A 21,199-nucleotide genomic window follows, 5' to 3' on the forward strand; every position below is an offset into this window, starting at 1 on the left:
ACCCACCCCCCCCCCGGCCCCCAAGCCCCCACTGAGCACTAAGGAACACCATGCTTGCACACGAAGCTGCCGCTGCCTGAGACCCTCCCCAGGGCCCTTCAGGACGGCCCAACGACAAACCAAAAACAAAGCGAAAGGCTGGTGGAGGCCGAGCCGTGGACAAATGCTCAGGTGACATGGAGCCCAGCAGGGCAGAGGAGAACCGTCAAGCCGGCTGCAGATGCAGCCCATTTGTACAGATTCAGGGGAAACTGAGGCGCTGTAGGGACAAGTGACTTCGCTTCAACCCAGAGTGAGACCTCAGGTCGCCAGGCACCTGCTGGAAGATTCCGCCTCCCAGTGATCTTCAAAATTTAAAGTCTCAGGACTGCTGCAAATAGAATCTTCCCAGGAAGCTCAGAAGTAGAAATGCTCTCGTGGGCATGGAGGTGGGGCCTCCGGGAACAGAAAGACCCCGTTGCTGATCCCAAGGCGGCTGCCCATCAACCGTGGTCCGTTCGGGAAGCGAGTCTCTCACAACTGCGTTTCTTCATCTCTAACGAGGGGCTCAGCCTGCCTGCCTCACGGCTATGGGTGAGAGATCAATGAGACGACGGGAAGGTTCTGGATGCTCAGCCCATGGCGGCAGGTCGTCACTGCCGCCGCACCTGCAGCCAGAAGCTGCCGTGGCCTAGTGGCTGGCAGGGTGCCACCAGGCAGCCGTAAACCAAGCAGCAGAACAGCCAGGAGGTAATTTAAAAACGGCTGCCGACCAAACTAGAGAAACGTACAGAAGGGGGGAAAGAGAAAGCTGCACACACGGGTCTAATTACATTCACGGGGTTAATGCCAAGGTCACGTCCTTTGCTCTGGCATCGGTGAGTCAGCCACATACGCTCACCCTGCCTGGATGGAGAAATTGGGACTCCACACTCCTCTGATCAGATGGGTGGTGCCTGACGCAGAGGCCAACAACGGATGTGGACCCAGATGGGGAGCTGTGTGGTCCGGTGACAACACCGATTTGGAGTCGGATCAAAGGGTCTGAATCCTGCTAGGTTTCTCCCTGAGCCTCAGTTTCATCTAAAGGAAAGGACACAGGGACCTGAGTGGCTCAGTCGGTGGAGCGTCTGACTCTTGACTTTGGCTCAAGTCATGATTTCACAGTTTGTGGGATCGAGGCCCATATTGGACCCATATTGGACTCTGTGCTGAGCGTGGAGCCTGCTTGGGACTCTATCCCTTTGTCTCTGCCCCTCCCCCGCACTGTACGCACTCTCTCTCTCTCTCTCTCTCAAAAATAAATAATCTTTAAAAAATAATAAAAGGGATGACGTGTAGACACATCAGCTTTATCCATCATACAATATGCACCAGATAAACACTCTCCCTTCCCTCTAAGCCACCCATATGGGGCCTCTTCTTAACCAGTGGGGGAAGGCTTGATGAGAGAGGGTTTCCATAAATGATAACAGCACCCATAATAATACTTGACAAAGTGCCAAGCCCTCCTTTAACCATGCCACAGGATTTTAACTCATTTAATCTTACCATAAACACAAGCTTATAAAAATTAAGTACTACTACCCTGCCTTAACAGTAGAGGAAACCAAGGCACAGAGAAGCTAAGAAACTTGCCCAAGGTCACACAGCTAAGAAGAGTAGTGTCCAGATTTGAACCCACACCGCCTGGTCCCAGAGCCAATGTTCTTATATCATTCTTATATGTCTCTTTCTAGATAGAGTAAAACCTTGGTTTGCGAGTATCATTGGTTCCGGAAAGATGCTTATAATCCAAAGCACTCACATGTCAAGGTGAATTCCAAGAACCATTGGCTCAGGTGTGATCATGTGACCTTCGGCATCACGTACTACTCATATTGCAAGACGCGGCTCGTTTACCAAGTCAAAATTTCTTACAAATGTTTGCCCACTTTGCAGAACCCTCGCAGAGCAAGGAACTCGTGATCCGAGGTTTCACTGTTATTTTGATTGACATTTCATAGTACTCTTCAAATTATAGCCAGTCTGTCATGTTATCTGAAGACACACTTGTGAGGTTAACAGTCAGATTTTAATATTCCCATTTGGCAGATGAATAAACCACAGCACAGAGGGTACGCGACTTGCCCTAAGTATACAGCAGGAGGCAGTGCCAGGGCTGAGATGAAAACGCAGGTCACCGAGAGTCAAACTCTACAAGCAAATGGCCCGAAGGCTGCCCAGGCACTGATCAAATGAGGTTCAGAGGTGGCATTAATGTGTCATCATCAGCAGGACTTCTCCAGGTTGGTCAGGGCAGAGTTAAGCACCGCTGTTCGTGCCACACCAGACACTCTTCCTTCACGATGACTGTGTGAAGGAGGGGTTTCTTAATGTGGGCCNAGGGCAGCTGGCACCTGATGAGAAAGCAGCCTGAGAAATCAGTGAAGGGAGAGGGTGAGAACCAGGCCAGAAGGAAAAGCAATGTAAATAAGGTCACTGGTCTGAAGAGTAAGGATGGGGAGGAGGGGGAGGGAGGGAACATGGCGGAGCAGAAGCTCTCGGCAGGAAACGGAAGTGCACGGGAGGGTCTCTGCCCATAGAGGGGCAAACCCAGGCTGGACACAGACCCGAGGGAGCCCAGAGAACGCCCGAGTGGAACTGTGGAAAGAATCCATGCATGACAAAGACCCAATGAAAACTCCAAACTGCTAAGAAAACAAGGCTGGTGACGGGACGCCTGGGCAGCTCAGTAGCTTAAGCGTCCGACTTCAGCTCAGGTCATGATCTTGTAGTTTGTGGGTTCGAGACGGGCATCGGGCTCTGTGCTGACAGCTCAGGGCTAGAGTCTGCTTTGGATTCTGCATCTCATTCTCTCTCTGCCTCTCCCCAACTTGTGCTCTCTCTCTGTGCTCTTATCCCCAACTTGTGCTCTTATCTCAAAAATAAATTTAAAAACAAACAAACAGGGGCGCCCGGGTGGCTTAGTTGGTTAAGCATTCGACTTTCGCTTAGGTCATGATCTCGTGGTTCGTGGGTTTGAGCCCCGCATCGGGCTCTGTGCTGACTGCCACCTCAGAGCCTAGAGCCTGTTTCAGTCTGTGACTCCCTCTCTCTCTGACCCTCCCCTGCTCACGCCGTGTCTCTCTCTCTCTCTCCTAGAAATAAATAAAACATTAAAAATAAATAAAAATAAAATAAAAAATAAAAACAAACAAACAAAAAACACAAGGCTGGTGAGATCATGCGTTAATTTTTCCAGTTTTCCAACTTTTATGTAAAGGAGGTGATAATTTTATAGTTTTATCTTGTAATTATAAAGTGATCCTGGGGCGCCTGGGTGGCTCAGTCGGTTAAGAGTCAGACTCTTGATTTCAGCTCAGGTCACCGTCTCACGGTCCTGAGATCGAGCCCCACATTGGGCTCTGCACTCACAGCGTCCAGACTGCTTGAGAATTTCTCTCTCCCCTTCTTCTGCTCGCGTGCGCTCTCTCTCTTCTCAAACATTAAAAGAAAAATTAATTAAATAAAATTATATCGTTTTATAATTACTGTAAAGGTTGCCACTTGAGCCAAAGGGGTACTTGAGGATCAGGCATGTCTGGGCTGAGTGAAGGACCGCAGGGCCACGTGGTCGGAAGACATCCCAGCGGTGCTCAGAAAGGCATCCCAGCAGCAGGGCTCGGGCCAGGGGGCAGGGCGGCTCTAAGCCTCACATCGTGTCCTGTGGCCTGGCATCCACGGATTCACGTTTGCATCTTAGGAAAAGATCACGCAGAGCAGGATGACATGGAGTAACAGGAAAACACTGCCCCAAGGCTGTCCAAGCCGCAGGTAAAGGACAGCTGGGCGGCCGCCAGGGAAGGTCCGGCACGGCATCGGGGTGGCCCAGCCAGGCGGCCTCACGAAGCACGGCAGCAGGACTGTGGCACCGTGCTCAGTGGCCCGACTCTGGTCCCAGGGCCCTAGCAGGGCACTTCCTGGGATGTCCCAAGGAGGAGGCTCAGAACGGTCACAGGGACGTAAAGGCCATGGAGGAAAGTGGATACAGGACCCAAGAGGCGCCTCCCAGGGAGGCTGGGCAAAGCCGCATCAAAGTCTCACTGTCGTGGGGGCGCCTGGGTGGCTCAGTCGGTTAAGCCTCCAACTCTTGATTTCGGCTCAGGTCATGATCTCACTCCCAGTTCTTGAGTTCGGGCCCTGCGTTGGGCTTCATGCTGACAGTGCAGAGCCCGCTTGGGATTCTCTCTCCCTCTCTCTCTCTGCCCCTTGCCCTGCACATGCTCTCTCTCTCAAAATAAATAAATTAAAAAAAAAAAAAGTCTCACTGTAGTGCTAGGGCAGAGCCAGAGGAATGTTATTTTTTTAATCTTAAAGTTGTTCTATTTTTGGTTTTTTTAAATTTTATGATTATTTCTTTACATAGGCTCCACACCCAACATGGAGCTTGAACTCATGACCCTGAGATCAAGTGTCACAGGCTCTACTGAGCCAGCTGGGCGCCCCAAGTGGTTCTCTGTTTGATGCTCCACTCACTAATGTCGCCAGGAGGGCGGGGCGGGGAGTGACTTCAAAAAATGTTTAAGATTCAAAGATGATAATGGTGACTTAGCAACTCAAAGCAACTAGAAGGGGCAAGAGAAACAGAGGAATGGGACTAATATACACACGGAGCTCCACGTGGTGTCTGCCGTTGTTTGCACAACTGAAGAGCGGGTAATTCCAGACACACAGCGAATCAAAATATTAGCCCTGTGAGGTGCTTCGGTGACTCAATAAAGAGCAACAAATAAAGAGCCAACAAGCTACAAATACTTCCTGTGAAAGACACGGGAGTATGAGGTGGCGAATGACGGAAAGGATACTTCATCAAGTCAGCACGATGGGCAGGACGGCAAAAGGGTCGTCACTTATCTGAGTGGGGGAAGGAGGGAAACACGGAGAATTACTCATGATCAGAAGACAAAGTGCCAATGGGGCGCCTGGGTGGCTCAGTCAGTTAAGCGTCCGATTTTAGCTCAGGTCATGATCTCACAGTTCGTGGGTTCAAGCCCTGCGTCGGGCTCTGTGCTGACAGCTCAGAGCCTGGAGCCTGTTTTGGATTCTGTGTCTCCCTCTCTCTCTGCACCTCCCCTGCTCACATTGTCTCTTTCTCAAAAATAAAAAAATAAAATAAACATTAAAAAAAAAAAGAAGACGACAAAGTGCCAAGTAAAACCCTAGTCTACAAGCAAACTAGCTCTTCCACCCGCTCCTTCGTGTGGCAGCCTCCCCTTGCCGCGGAGAACGGCGTTTCCACTGTGAGTGCTCACCTCCCTCTTTATTCTTCTCTCCAACTAGACAGTGAGCTAACCAAGGGCCGTGTCTCATGCTCACCTCCTTGTTGCTAGTGCAACAGTGCATGGCGGGGAGGAACCACCAAATGGCTGTTTCCTGAATGAACCAAAAAATGTTAAGGGAACTGAAATAGAAGTGGGTCTCTGGACCACATGGCGAGAGAAAGCTCTGGTCTCCTAAGGCCATTCATATGTGTGGCATTTTCTTGAATTCCATTTTATAGGCAGTAAAACCTTGCCTAATTTGTTCCGGAAACATGCCTGTCATCCAAAGCACTCGTATGTCCAAGCGAATTTCAAGAACCATTGGCATGGTCATGATCATGTGCCCTTTGGCGTCAGGCACCACTCAGGTATTAGACATCACTCTTTCATCAAGTTAAAATTTATTAGACACGTTTGCTCGTCTTGCAAAACCCTCGCAGAGCACGTTACTCGCAATCCGAGGCTCCGCTGCACTCTTTCATGGCTTCCGAAGCATGCGTTCTGGGTCCGGCGAGAAGCCTGAGGTCCTGGAGGACAAGGGCCCCGAATTTCTAGGCCCTCGTTTCCGATGCCTGGCACAGGGCAAGATTTGAGGTCTTCAATAGCTATTCATTAAACAGGCTTGAATAAAGGAGGTGAGAAGAGACCAGGAAAGTTGCTTCTAGTGGGCAAGCTTCCTTCACTTCAGGTTTACAGGAGAAACGAGCTGGCTATTTATCAGGCTTCATTGCGACAGGCATTCCGCAGGACAAAGGCGGCCTTTCAGAATGACAGGAGCAGCCGCGCCTTCTCCGGGGCTCTGGGCTCAGTGTTTCCACAGCAGAGCTCGGGGTCGATGGTAAAGTGCACTGGCACAGACGCACGCCAGGGGAGTTGGCACGGCACCTGCCATGGAGGGCTGGGACGGACTCCAGGCAGCCTGATGAAAGTCAGGCAAGCTCGTAATTCATCCAGAGGGGAATTTAAAAACAATCCAATTAGTGGAGTATGACTGCAGATTGGGCAACTCCATGTCAGCTAACTTCAACAGTCAGGGCAGGGAGTAAAGGACCGCCCCATCCCTCTCTCCCCAAAGCACATGACCTCAGTGAAGGTGAAAGGTCTCCAGTCTCTTGCCTTTGACAGCTCCGGCCAGATCAACCTGTCAGCAAAAATGCCTGCACAGGCTAAGTGGGAGAGACTCCTCCCTTAATGCAAAAATTCCTAGGCAGGCAGCTCCCTGTGCCAAGACAAAGGGGCTAATTATTACATATGGAGAGGCCCTGAGACAGGAAGTGCAGTTGGTTATTACAGCTAGTGCTGAGGCAGAGAGTTGCCAGGGTGTCTACATATGTACGGAACAAGGCATATGGGGCCACGATCACAAGTTCCTGTCCCTCCTTAAGCAAACATGCGGGGGTTTTCGGGTCACTGCCTAACTGCACCTAGGTTCCTCCCAGTTGGGTAGGTAGGCCGCCACCCCTGCCCTGATCCCCACCTCCCTCCAGCCCAGGGGCCCTCTACCCCACCCTGCCTCGATCCAACTCTGAACTCCACCCATCCTGTTCAGCAAAGTCAGAGACAGTTTCTCTGGGCAACAATCAGCAGCTTGCAGCCTGGGCTCAAAGGAGGCAGGACCAGACTTCCAAGGGACAGCCACCAGGCCCATCGGGTAACTGGTAATGTGACACACAGGTGCCCTGGTCAGCAGGACCCGCTGTACTGCCGGGGCATCCCTGGAGAGTTCGGAAACTAGACATTCACAGACACGGTGGAAAACAATTCTAAAATTCACACGGAGCCCCAAAGACCCCAAATATTCAAAGCAATCTTATTGAGAAGGGAGAACAGAGCTGGAAGCATCACCCTACCTGATTCGGATCACGATCACAAAGTCACAGTACCAAACAGTACGGTACAGGCGTAAAGAGAACCACACAGACCAGCAGAAGCCAACAGGGAGCCCAGAAGTAAACCTATACATATACGGTCAGCTAACCTACAATGAGGGCACCAAGAATATACAACGGGGAAAGGGTGGTTTCTTCAATAAATGTTTTTGGGAAAACTGGCTATCCACCTGCAGAAAAAAAAATAAAATAAAATTGGACCCTTATATTAACCCATAAAAATCAACAGAAACTAGAAGGAAGACTTAAAATAAGACCACAAAACTCCTAGAAGAAAACAGGAAGGGCAAAAAAGTCATTGCCTGGCCTTGGCAATGACTTTCTGGCTAGGACACCAAAAGCTAGGCAGCAAGAGCCCAAACAAGTGGGCTGGGCTACAACAAATGAAAAAGCTTCTGCACAGCAAAGGAAACCATCAACACAATGAAAAGGCAACCTATGGGTTGGGAGAAAACATTTGCAAACCATGTATCTGACTGATAAGGGGTGAATGTCTAAAATGTGTAAGGAACCCCAACGATTCAATAGCATCAAGACAAAGAACCCAATTAAGAAATGAGCAACGAGCCTGAACAGACATTTCTCCAAAGACGACGTACCAATGACCAACAGGTAGATGAGAGGGTGCTCGGCGTCACTAGCATCAAATAAACTCCCGTAAAGAGACATCCTTTTGCACCTGTTAGGAAGACTATTATTGACAAGAGCGTTGGCAAGGATGTGGAGAAGAGGGACTCCGTGTGCACTATCGGTGGGAATGTAAGCTGGGGCAGCCACATTAGAACAGTCTGGAGGTTCCTCAAAAAATTAAAAATGGAACTACCTATGATCCAACAATCTCTCTTCTGGGTAAACACCCAAAGGAAATGAAATCAGTACCGCCAAGAGCTTACCTGTGCCCCCGGCTTCACTGCACCCATCACATTCACAACAAACAGTACATGGAAACCACCGAAGTTTCGACAAATGAAGGGATAAAGAAACCATGTTGTGTATATACACCCCGTGAACTACCGGTCAGCTTTAAGGAAGGAGATGCAGCTAATTTCAACAATATGGGTGAACCCAAAGGACCTTATGCTAAGTGAGATAAGCCGAACACACAAAGAAGAACACTGCATGATCTCACTTACTTGTAGAATCTTAAAGAACTGAATACACAGAAGCAGAGTAGTATGGGCGACGAGGGCCTTGAGATAGTGACAAGTGGCATGAATGCGTCCGGTCAATTACAGAGCGGAACAGGAGCTCCATGGAGCCTGACAAAAGTGCTCTCATGGAAAGCAAGGACGTCACAGAGGGATGCTGGCCTCAGAGAGCACAGCACTGGGACAGTCGTGGGCCTGAAACAGTCTCCAGAGAAGGTGAATTAATTTTGGTTCTCAGTCACAGCAAACTCCCTTGACAGCAGACTCAGAGCTGTACGGAGACAGACAGAAAGCAGCAGGGGAAACACCCGGCTTTTGCTTGCTGCTCAGTAGGGCAGGATGGCTCCCAGGGAGAGAGGTGGGCAGAGCTGGGCCCAGTGTGGGGGCCAGTCACTGGCCCAAGAAGGTCAAGCCAGGACCCCACAGCCAGAAATCTCAGATTTACCCATGCCTCTCTGAGCCCCCACACTGCAGCCTACCCACCCAAAAGTTTCTGAAGAAAGGTAACAACAGCAATGTTCTCTGCCCATCAGAATCCTCACTTGACATTCTTCCCCCCCGCCCCCGAAACGGGTCTTCAGACGGCAGCTCTGCCCATCTCTCTTCCCGTTTTCTCAAGGATCTGAAGACATAAGGAAAAATGAATATAAAAATATTTTTTAATGTTTATTTATTTTTGAGAGAGGGAGAGACAGCATGTGAGTCAGGGGAGGGACAGAGAGAGAGGGAGACACAGAGTTCGAAGCAGGCTCCACGCTCAGCTGTCAGCACAGAGCCCGACACAGGGCTCAAACTCACGAACAGCAAGATCATGGCCTGAGCCAAAGTCGGATGCTTAACCAACTGAGCCACCCAGGTGCTCCAAAAAAAAAACTGTTTTAATGCACAGGATGAGAAAGGACTTGGAATCACCCACTGTGGTCACTGAACTGATAGCTCAGCTTCTGCCAAGCCAGCATCGGCCTCAGTGAGAGAACACCACCAGTTCTGAGAGCATTTTCCCCTCTCGGGGTTGTTTCACATTCCAACAACTCTGGCCGCTAGAAAGTCCTTCCAAGTCAACTCCGCCTTCCTACCACACCTGGTTCTGCTCTCAGCTTCCTGACAGCCTTTCCAGAAGCTGAAGATGGCCAGCACGAGCCTGGTCTTCCCTACATGTTGGGAAGACCTGGGACTTACCCTCTAATCCATTTCTCTTGCCTGAGCATAAAGGAAGTGGGCTTCGGGATAAAGGAGACGCTGCAAGGTAGACAGAGGGGGAAGGGAGGGGAAGGTCACAAGTACTTCTTCCTTCAAGGGTGAGCTCAGGCCTGGAGAAGAGAAACCTTCTTGCTCATTCTGCACAGCCACTGGGTGGTAGATGTGAGCTCTCCTCACTTCCGGGTCTCCTTGTACTTCATTCTCCTGGAATATACTCATTTTCCCAACAGAAGTGTGGTCCATCCTTCCTACTGCCCTACTGTACATACGTGTACACACACACACGCACACACGTGTGCACACACATACACACACACTTCAGTCCAGCACTGCTCCCAACACACAAGCCTAGACCTTCAGCCTTTGGTTATCCTTGGTACAACCTTATAGGTAAAACCGAGTACACGTTTTATGGGACCATGTTTATGGGACACATTTTACCACGTTTTATGGGACACATGGGCCCCATATTGGCGCCCACACTTGGAAGGGCACAGCAAACCTTTCTGTGGTCCTAAGCAAATTTAGGACCATCTCGTATAAAAATGGCCAACACATAGTTCCTGCAGAAGTGTGACACCGTGAGAATCCAGAGGAGGAAAAAATTTACCCATAAGGCTAGTCTATTAATCCGTTTTTTCCAAAGTGAATCTGAACCAGGGATGTCCTATCTGCCCAGCGCCTCGCAGTGTTGGCGTTCTGAAGGTAAGGCACTCCCCAGCCCAGAGTCCACAGGGAAAGCAAAATGAAAACCAGGCAATTGTAAGTATTTATCTAACACACGCTGGCTGACAATGATGAATATGGTCTCAGATTTTCCATTCTCCCCGGCCCCAGCTGGAGGAGGCACAAGCCAGGAAAATGAGCCGAGCCTATCGAAACACTCATTAGACATTTACTCTATCATCTGTATACAGGCAACATGGAGAGAATGACCCCCCTTACACAGGTATTTATAACCTGAGGAGACAAGATGCCTGCCTTGTCTAGAAACCGTAAATCAGGGGTTCTCAACCGGAAGAGATTCTGCCCTTTCGGGGACAGTGTTCGGCGTCTGGAGACATTTGGGGTTGTGATCAGTACACTGGAGGGTGCACTGATATGGACAGAGGTCAAGGATGCTGCCAGCCTCCTACAGTGTGCAAGACCCCTCCCACCCCTCCCCTCCAATAAAGAATTATCTGGTCCAAAATGACAGGAGCCATGAAGTTAAGAAACCCTGAAGTAGATGCTCACCAGAATCGATCCAATTCAGGATTTATTGAGCATGTGCGCATGCTGGGGTATGGCAGTCTGGAATTGGGATAACACCTGAAGGCTACGCCGAACAACTATAAAATGCAAGGTGAGGCAATCCAAAGTGACATGGGGTGCGTAAATGCTTCAGGATTCCACTCAAAGGAAGACACCTGAAGGCAGCACTAATCAGGACAATGGGTCCGCAGCTTGGTCTGGGAGGATAGGGGAGCGTGGGGCGGGCAGGCCGAGGGCGTCCAGACGGGTGAGCAGGCTGGCTTAAGGGATGGCATCGGCCTCCCCGACCACACTGTGAGAGGCGCGCCTGGTGGGCACACATGAAGCCCACTGACCACTGGCTCTCCCACGTCATCACCAGCAACGTCAGCCGGGGGACCTGCATGTCTTCACCAGTGCCCAGAACAGCATGTGGACTTAATGGATATCAAGTAACTAGGAAGTGACCGTAAAAACCACTGGGGCTCCCAGGTGGCTCGGTCGGTGAAACGTCCAACTCTTGATCTCGGCTCAGGTCACGATCTCACGGTTTGGGAGTTTGAGCCCCGAGGTCTGCCTCTATGCTGACAGCAGAGCCTGCTTGGGACTCTCCCTCTCTCTTTCCCCCTCCCCTGCTCACACACTCTCTCTCAAAATAAACAAACTGAAAAAAAAAAAAAAGGAACTCCCGTACAATGAGCGTTTGCTCCACGCCAGACGGTCGTCGGCAGAACCTCCTTCACTCCTCGCCACAACGCGGAGAGTACACAGCATTACTGTTCTTCCAAGGAGGAACTGAGCTACAGAACGACCAGATAAATCAACAAACGGGTGGACGAAGAAACACCCCGAATGGCTCTGGTCTCTCCTCCTAAGCTAGGACCTTCCCGGACTGTTCCCCAGCTTTCCAGCTGGCCCCCCACACCCGCGCATGCACACACCAGGTGGGTGGCCAGCACGGAGCTGTGCAAAGCAGATGTGTCCGGTGCGGAGCAGGTGATTTCACAAGGGTCCCCCCCCTCCAGGGCGTTTGTCACTGGCACTACGTCTGGCACTTCCCAGAGTTTCTGAGGGCCAGAGCCGGCACCACGAGAGGGAACGAAGCAGGGACACTGTTCCGGAACATTCTGCAGAGGGGGAAGAGGCTCGAGATCCCCCATCCGTGTTAACCCAGGCGGCAGCCCACAGCAGCTCGCACGTGTAACAGAGCCTCTAATTATGGGATAAAAATCCTACTGGCGACTGCTTTTCCCAGAGCAGCACGTTACCACCATCCAAATATTGCTCAGTCTCTAAATAACAGGGTAGTTTCACACGGCACATTATCTACAGCAGCTGCCGCGGCACAAACCAGGACTGGTTAATCCTTCCTATTTATACAGTCTTCTTACCATTTATAGGATGCTCTCGTGGCTTTGGTTCACTGGGTCCGAGCAAGCAGGTTATGAGACAGGCCCCGCCTCCTGTTCCATCACACAGCGGAAGAAATCAAGGCTCAGAGATGGAAAGTGGATTTCCCATGGTCACAAAGCAAGGTCCCACCATGGCTACGTCTTCCAGTAACCCTGGTGTGCACTAACCACTTGGCAGGACCTGTCTGGCCACAGGGCAATTTCCATTCTCCTTTCCTAGCGCATACTCTGTACACAACAAACCACGTCCACTCGTATGCCGATAAGAAGGAATCACAGATGCAAAACCTGATAATCCCTTCTCTTATCTGAGCAAGGCTCACCCGATTCTGGGGCTGGCAAACTTTTCCTGTACAAGGCCAGACAGCAACTATCTCAGGATTTTGCAGGACAGACTATCACAACCACTCAACTCTGCCCTTATGGTGCAAAAGCAGCCACAGGCCATTTATCCGTGAAAGGGTGTGGCTGTGTTCCAAACAGGTAGGCGTGAGACTCGCTTGCTGGCCCTTCAATTATAAGGTCTTCTCGTCTGTTACGGATTGAACTGGCCCCCCTCCAAATTCGTACATTGAAGCCCTAACCTCCAAACTGTATTTGAAGATAAGGCTTCAAGGCCTTCAGGTGAAATGAGGTCAGTGGGTGGAGCCTAAACCAAAAGGGCGAGAGGAAGAGACGCCAAGATTTGAACGCACTGAGGAAAGACAAGGTGAGGACAGAGCCAGGAGGTGGCTGTCCACGAGCCAGGAACCAGAAACCGCCAGAAACCAGCCCTTACGACACCTGGATCTTGAGCCTCCAGAACTCTAAGAAAATAAATTTCTGTTGTTTGTGGTTTTCTGTTGTGGTGGATTCACCTGCAGCCCAGGCCGACTAACACACCATGCTCCGGCAAATCACATCAACCTGTCGGGGACTCCGAAAAATAAGACAGACAATTTTAATGGAAAGAGGTTTAAAATGCCTCCGTCCACTTCCCTTTCCAGAGCTCTCTGAATTAAAGATCCCTTTATTCTAATCCAAAGACTTGGCTCAACACTGCTCCCCGACCACCCTCAGTTCCACTCCCCCACCTCCCACTGTTTCTCTGAGTTTTCCAGTTACTTATGTAACATTCTCTGAAAGGAAGTACACCCCTGTTTTCCCTTTCCACATGTAAATAGAGGATCCCCCAGTTGCTTAGAGAGTGGCCTTCACAGGGGCGCCTGGGTAGCTCAATCGGTTGAGCATCCAACTCTTGATTTCGACTCAAGTCATCATCCCAGGATCCTGAGATCAAGGCCGGCAGCCACCTCCATGCTGAGTGTGGAGCCTACTTCAGATTCTCTCTCTCTCCTTCTGCCCCTCTTTCCCTGCTCTCTCTCTCTTAAAAAAAAAAAAATTAATTAAGGGGTGCCCGGGTGGCTCAGTTAGTTGAGTGTCAAAACTTCGGCTCAGGTCACGATCTCACAGTTCGTGGGTTCAAGCCCCGCGTCGGGCTCTATGCTAACAGCTCAGCCTGGAACCTGCTTCGGATTCTGTGTCTCCCTCTCTCTCTCTGCCCCTCCCCTGTGCTCTCTCTCTCTCAAAAATAAACATTAGAAAGATTTTTTAATTTAATTTTTAAAAAAAGAAATGAGGCCAAATAAAAAAGTGGACTTCGCTTGAGCAGTATGAACAACTGGTCATCTGAGGAACAGTGGCCCAACAGACAAGGAGGTGGGATCCCTGATATACACGGACTCCCGGTTGGCGTATCAGGGAAGCGAATACGGGTCAAATGCATCGGAAACAACCCTCTTTAAGTGTGGGAGAAACCAACCTTGAGAAAACAGTTTGAGGAGACCTTGGAACAAGAAAAATAAAGGGCGACCCCAAGGTGCACCACCGGCTCACAGAGCGAGGTCATCTGCAGAGTTCAGAATTCTGCTGGGCAGCTTGCGCAGCCACACCAGCAATCACCACAGGGCTGACCTAGAGCAAGGCGGCCACCATTCCCAAACCTGCAATCTGGTGGCCACCGCGCTTCCGCACATCTCCACCGTCCTCCTGAATGCAAAGATCCAGTAGTGAGGACACCAAAGCCTCCCTGGAAGAAGTCGTTAATGTTGTTTTGGACGGAACGTACAAATGGAAGCGCAAGTGTGGCAACATTAGTGTGTGTGTAGAGAGACGCAAGGAAAACCCTATAAACTCGAGTCCCATTTCCAAGAAGCATCTTGCTTAACAAGTTTTGCTTTCCCCATTCACTTCACAGTTACTTTCTGCCAACAGAAGGAAAGAAAAAGAAAAAAAGGCACGGCAGGTAGAGAAAGAGCCAAGCTCGCTCTTAATACTTTGTCGTACAATCAGCTGGCACATGTCCACACCGCTCCCCATTAGATAAACATCCACACCTTCTAAAACAAATCCAAAACTGCTTCTTAAAAAACTCCCAGAAGAGAACTCAAACTGATCCTGGAATTGCGGGAAGAAGTGAGGTAATGGGTGAGCAGGTACAAGCAAGCCCAACACAATAATCAACAAATGTTTGCTTGATAAACGTATAAACAGTCACCAGGAGCCAGCTTCCTGTCTGGGGATCACAGGGCTTCTGTTCACATTCTCATCCTTTAAGAAGTTGGCACCGGGGCGCCTGGGTGGCTTAGTCAGTTAAGCGTCCGACTTTCGCTTAGGTCATGATCTCGCGGTTCGTGGGTTCGAGCCCCGCGTCGGGCTCTGTGCTGACTGCCAGCTCAGAGCCTGGAGCCTGTTTCAGTCTGTGACTCCCTCTCTCTCTGACCCTCCCCTGCTCACGCTGTCTCTCTCTCTCTCTCTCTCCTAGAAATAAATAAAACATTAAAAAAATTAAAAAAAAAAAAGAAGTTGGCACCATCTTGGGGCACCTGGGGGGCTCAGTCAGTTAAGTGTCCAACTCTTGATACCGGCTCAGGTCATGATCCTACAGTTTGTGAGTTGAAGCCCCATGTTGGGCTCTACGCTGAGCACGGAGTCTGCTTGGGATTCCCTCTCTCTCTCTCTCTCTCTCTGCCCCTCTCCTCTGCTCTCTCTCTCAAAACAAATAAACTTTTAAAAAAAATAAATAAATAAGGAAGTTAGGCATCAGTTCTGTTTCATCTCCAGCACAAACGGGTGAGCACTCGGATTGCTGGCAACGTATTTATGCTACACAAAGTATTACAAAAGCCTTCGATGCCTTGTGTCACTCAGCCTCGTGAATGCTCAGCTATACATGGAGCCGGTTATCTTCCTATCCACTTCTGCATATATCTAGGGTAAATTTCAGTAGCTGCTTCTCAACGCTCCCCGGCCCTACCCTGCAAACAAATCACCACCCATTCACAGCCCACGTGGGCACATATAATCCCCAGAAAACGGCAGCAACAACTGAGCGCTGCAGATGCACGTTCATTTCTCAGAACGAAGGAAAGCTGCAGCCTAGCATCTACATTCTTCCATCCCACTCCCTGCGGAAAACCAGGCCAACAGCCGAGGGCAGCTGCACCGATCGCCACGGAGCGGGATGCGCTAACCCTGAACGTGCCCACGGCAGGCAGAGAGGGATGTCAAAGGGTCAGGAGGATGTGAGACACCCTCCTCCCAGCTCCCACCGTGACCCGCGCTCGGAGTGACCACACCATCCCGACACCCGCCGGCCACTTGTGGGACCTGGGTTCCCACCCAAGAGGAAGCAAACGCATAAGCCATTTTTAGCCTCCCCATCACCGGCGACTAGCCCTTCAGTCTCCCCAACAAACAATGGGCAAACATCGAAGGAGGTGACCTGTGAGCTGAAACTGAAAGATGACTAATAGCTCTGGGGTGGGGAGTAAGGAGAAGCGCACCATGCACGGCAGGTCTGAAGCCAAGAGCGAGCGCGGCGTGGCTGAAGGAAGGTGAAGACACCAGCTGGAGCCCCATCATTCTCGCCTGCCCTTTCTGGCCATGATGAAAGGGTCTGCATCATCCCAAGAGCAGGGCTGGTGCAGGGTGAGGGGCAGAAGACCCAGGCCAGCCTACGGAGGACGCGGTGGAGAGCGGCAAGCCCACGGGGGCCACCAGAGTGGACAAGAATCCTCATTTACTGTACGCTTTTCTGGAAGTCCTGATCTTTACGTGCTGACCCTCGGCGGCTCTTGAATCTCCCACCAACCTTCTTTCTGGGCTTCTCCACCAAAGAGGAACAAAAGGCCACTCCTCTGGGGCCTGGTGGCTGGGAGAGAATAGCTCCTTTCAGAAGCGAGGTGAACTAGCTTTGATGTTCTAGGTGCTCGGCACTTAAAACATCACCTCACATCCGTGTGGTGCTGTCCTGCACATTTTCACTTCACAAGCTCCCTGAGCGCGCAGAACTGGAATTAGCCCTCTTGAAGTAATGAGAAAATACTCAGAAAGCAGATACAAAGTCAGGTTCTGGAGTCATAGTGAGCGGCCTTGGGGTGGAATCTGAAAATCCGGGGGGAAAAAAGACGGGGCCCTTTGATTATCTCCCCTGGGGGACTCCAAGCCCGGCTTCCACACTACTTCCGCTAGTGCCTTTTCACCTTGATGTTGCCTTTTAAAATTTGCTGAAAAAGTAAATGCTTTTTGAGGATGCGCCCCATCACAGCTACGCTCCGGTCAGTGCCCTTAGGGCACAGTGTGTGAGGGGGGCGGTGCTGAAACCCGGAGGGAAACCCACAACCCTAACCCCTAACCCGGTGCTCACTCACTTCATAACCTGGGTCTCCAGAGAGACAAACGGACTAGCACAGAAACAGAGACGGACTAACGGACAACCCCTTGATGGCTCTACACTTCCCTGCTCTGTCTAATAAACCATTTCAGGGGAAAACGTTTTCATGTCAGCAAAAGCCAGATGAAATGGGACCAAAGAAATCAGCAGGCTCCTGGGACAGCCTCTCTGTGCTGAGGCTGTCTGTGTCCGTCACGAAGACGCGCACCCCTCAGCTACGGCCCCCAGGACACGCACCCCAGTTGGCCACCCCCACCAGGGATCCAGGTAGCCAACAAACCCCCTGTGATGGTGGGGAAGGGGGGAGCCAAGTCCTCTAGACCCAAGCTGAGCCCCTCTGTCCAGGCCCAGCTGAGGCTAAGCCTTGCCCTACATCTCCCCCCANTATTCAAGGCCATTGGGATTCAGTTTTCTGATTACTTGGAAAAAAGCTTCTTAAACTAATACCAAGTGTAAAGTGGTATGTAAAACCATGTAGCAGTAGGTATCGACCGTTTAAAATTGTTCCTTCGCTTTGACCTAGAGAATTCATTTCTGGGAACCTAACCCAAGCAATAATCCAAAACACATTCAAAGATTTATACATAATGATGCTTGTGGTCAAAGTGCAAAGCAGGAAATATATCATGGCCCTCACTGGAAGGGATGTCAGATAAGATCGCATTTTATCGTCAGGATAGAGTATTATGAAACTATGAACATAGTATGTAGACCACAAATCGTTAACATGAGGTTAAAGGTCTTTCCCATAACCTGAAAAATTAAGATTAGAAACTGTTTATATACTAGGATTTTAACTTTGTCAAGAAAAGTGAAATGCACAAAAATAGAAGACAGTAGGCCAAATGCTAATGTGGCTGGTTCTGATAGGGGTAGAGATAGTTCATGGATTTTTTTTTATTCCTTCTTCTTCAAATGCTCTACAATGAATACATCATTTTGATGGACAAGGAAAAAAAACACACAGTAAAACTACTCTTCTCCTGTTCGAAACAAAAGTCATTCTTGCCCCTATTAAACATCTCTTTCCTTAAAGCCTTCAGCCAAGAATTCTGTGATTCCAATATAAGGATCTCTCGGATCCCTCCAAAAGGGTCCCCAGGGCAGCCGTTCAGATAGTTAAGAGGCCGCCACCACCTGAGTTTTGTCCTCTCCAGGTTCAAATCCATTTTCACAGCCATCCCCACAAACCAGGGTGGCCTCTTCAATTCTCCTCTCAACACGTTCCAATGTATCTGTATCTCTCCAAAAAGGAGTTCTAAATTCATCACAATGCTCCAGGTACGGTCTCATGACTTATACCCAGAGAATGGGATTCTCATCTCCCTTCGTCTAGATAGAGCATCTCTATTAATGCAACCTAAGTTCCCATTTCTTTCCAGCTCAGAAGAGGAGTGAAGAGAGCAGTTCTGGATCCACTGACCAAGATGGGATTCACCACAGCAAGATACACTTCCTCTCCCTTCAGAGACCTCCTGGTTTTCCAGAAGTCCTCCTCCCACACCCCCTAAAGAATTCTTCAGGGGTGAGGTCACACTCTGAACCAAGTCCAGAACTTTCTAAAGCTAAGGGGAGGGGTGCCAGGAGAGAGAGAGCAGAAGTCCCGAGCTTCAAAGCTCTCTGGAGGGAAGCCCCTGCCTCCAAGGCCAGGCCCCCACGGACTCAGAAAATACATGGGCACCTGGGGAAGATTTATGTTCAGCCAGTTTCCATGGGCCCAGGAAGGCGGCATGGCCTACACCCCAGGGAGCCACAGTGTCCTGCTCCACATCTCGGCCCCTGCACAGCCTTTTAGGAGGTCAAGTGGAAGGTTCCAGGATTCTTTCTGGGTCATCAGGTCTTGAGTGAAGGTCAGGGGGAGGTTTAGAAAGCCAAATTCTGGGCCTCAAGGGTGAAAAACACCCAACGTCCACCCGCCAACTACCCGTGCACAGGTACATGCACGCACACACCGGCGTTTACCCTGTCTGCCAGGCCCACAGATCCTTCCCCTCGCCCCGAAGCGCAACTTCTGGATAAGGCGGCACCAGAAAGGTAAGGGAAGCAGCCAGTAACTTTTCCTCCCCATTCACAGACGGAAGAAGCGAGGCAGAGAAGCGAGATGGGCTAACAGAGATCTCGACGATCTCACGTGGTGAACCCTGGCCGACACCCCCCTCGCCAAACAGCTTCCGCCACCACCTCCCACTTCCTCCTACAAAGCCCACTCCCCCAGCTTCCTCGGGACTCCGGGACCAAGGAGACAACCCGTCTCCTGCTTCCTTCACATCTGTGTGTAGAATTCACAGTTCTTCACTTCAAGTGGCTAAGTCCGTCAGTCCAGTCCTCTGCAATTGTCCTCAAACCCAGAAATGATGTGTTCTGGCCACAAATTCCCCGGGGGCTGGCTTGTAAGGTTCGTGGTTTAGCACGACTCACTCTAGAAGCAGGCGCGTTTACAAGGATTTGGACACACACAACATGGGCAATCTGTGTGCATCCCCATCCCCTGTGAGGCTGGGGCCCAGGACCTCAGGGGGACGGGTGACCAGGAAACAAGGCAGCTGCGACGCGCTGTAAGGAACGGCCCTGCCACAGTGAATCAGTCCTTCTACGTTCGCTGAGGGGCCAGTGCATTGCAGGGCATCATGCAGAGAACAAAACCCGATCCTGCCCTCCAGCGGCTTGCCATCTACCCGGGATGAGGAGGCCCATAACCCTGAGACTGAGTAAGAGGCCTCCCCTCTCGGCCTCAGGGGCCACACCTAAATAGGGGACAGGGTGGAGAAATCCATCCAGATGATCTCGAGATGGGCAATGAGCGAACCTGGTTTGCCCTCTTACCGCCAGTGCTAGCACAGGGGAGGCTCTCAAAAATTATTAGGTCAGTAAACAAATCAACAGAAGAATGAGTTAATTAAATGTGAGTCAGAGGCATCGGAATCATTTGGAGACTGGCTGCCTGTGGGCGCGGACAAAGCCCGGGCTCGTGCGACCCACTTCCAAACCCCAGGGGAGAAGACTAAACGGCCCCCAGGCCCCCCCTCCGAGCCCCACCCCTCAAGCCGGGTCAGCAAGAACCACCCAGAAACCTCACATCGTCTTCAAATTCCTTTTTGGGTTGGCTTTCGCCTCAAGGTTCTTAAAAGTGGATCTAGAAAGAGTCGGCTTGTGCCCTCTGCTCACCAAGGGCAAGGTGACCAAAGGCTGGACTGATGGAATATTTCAAAGATCAGAAACTTCAAGCCTCCGTGCCTCCGATTCATATGCAGAGGACTCTGAAGACCGGCCAATAAGGACCATTAGGGGAGATTAGAGGCCTGACACCTCAGTCCTTACTGAAAGTGTCATTCTCTCTGCCCCTGCCCCCAGCCCCTAAAAAGAGTAACAGGACAGTCCACTCCCTCCTAAACCCCTGGCAAAACCATCCCTCCACATCTTCTCAGAAAGCCTTCCAGGTCAGAGCCTGCGGCTGGGGAGGGGGGAGGGGGAGACAGGGGACCCCAGGGGACAATGAGTCCCACACACACTGTGTGTATCGTGACACTCTCTCCATGGGAGCCCTCGAGAGCACCCCTAGGGACACAAGTTGGCCTGAGGACAGTGTGACCCCACGCAGGGCAGGGTCCAGGAAGGCTAGGTACTGGGTACTAGGTACTGGGCACCCTCAGGCCAGGCATCTCTCTCCTTCTCCAGTCGGGGGAGCCCCACTGTAGACAGCTGCTGGAGGTGCTGGGAAGAGCCCAGGGTGGGCCCCACAGCACATCCAGGCTCTCCGTCTGGCCCCAAGTGACCCAGAGGAAAGTCCTTTCCTCTCTCCTGGGCCTTAAAAACGGCGTGGAAGAGATCCTAAATGGCCTTTTTTTTTTAAAGTTAATTTATTTTGAGAAAGCACGAGTACAGGAGGGGCAGGGGGGAATCCCAGGCAGGCTCCACACTGTCAGCACAGAGCCCCATGCAGGACTCGAACTCAGGCACCGTGAGATCATGACCTGAGCCAAGATCAAGAGTCAGATGCTTAACCAACTGAGCGCCCCGCCCTCCGCCCAGACAGCCCTAAATCGCCCCTAAATCTGCGTCCCAGGCTCGTTCCCTACAGTCTCCCAACCCAAACGCGCTTTAATTAGTTCCTGAGACTTATTTTTTAAGGACAGACCGGGCTCAGCCCACATGTTCCAGTTCACGAACACTCCGGCCGGAAGACTCGCGAGAAGACCCAGCGACGGCGGACACGCCAGCGGCCGGGACATCCGGGACATCGGGCTCCTCACTGGGCGGCCCACCACCGCGCATGTGCGTGCCCTCCACCCGCACGCGGAAACGCGGGGGAGGCCCACGGCCT

The 21,199-nt window shown here is 51.1% G+C and overlaps 1 protein-coding gene across 1 annotated transcript in view; it reads right to left on the reverse strand.

The window, feature by feature from the left end:
• The window catches only part of NOS1AP (nitric oxide synthase 1 adaptor protein), a 282,470-nt gene that overhangs the window by 142,175 nt on the left and 119,096 nt on the right, over positions 1–21,199 (reverse strand). The window lies entirely within an intron of this gene.

The sequence above is a fragment of the Crocuta crocuta genome, unplaced genomic scaffold (assembly GCF_008692635.1).
Source record: "Crocuta crocuta isolate KB4526 unplaced genomic scaffold, BGI_CrCroc_1.0 scaffold133, whole genome shotgun sequence".
Classification (NCBI taxonomy): domain Eukaryota; kingdom Metazoa; phylum Chordata; class Mammalia; order Carnivora; family Hyaenidae; genus Crocuta; species Crocuta crocuta.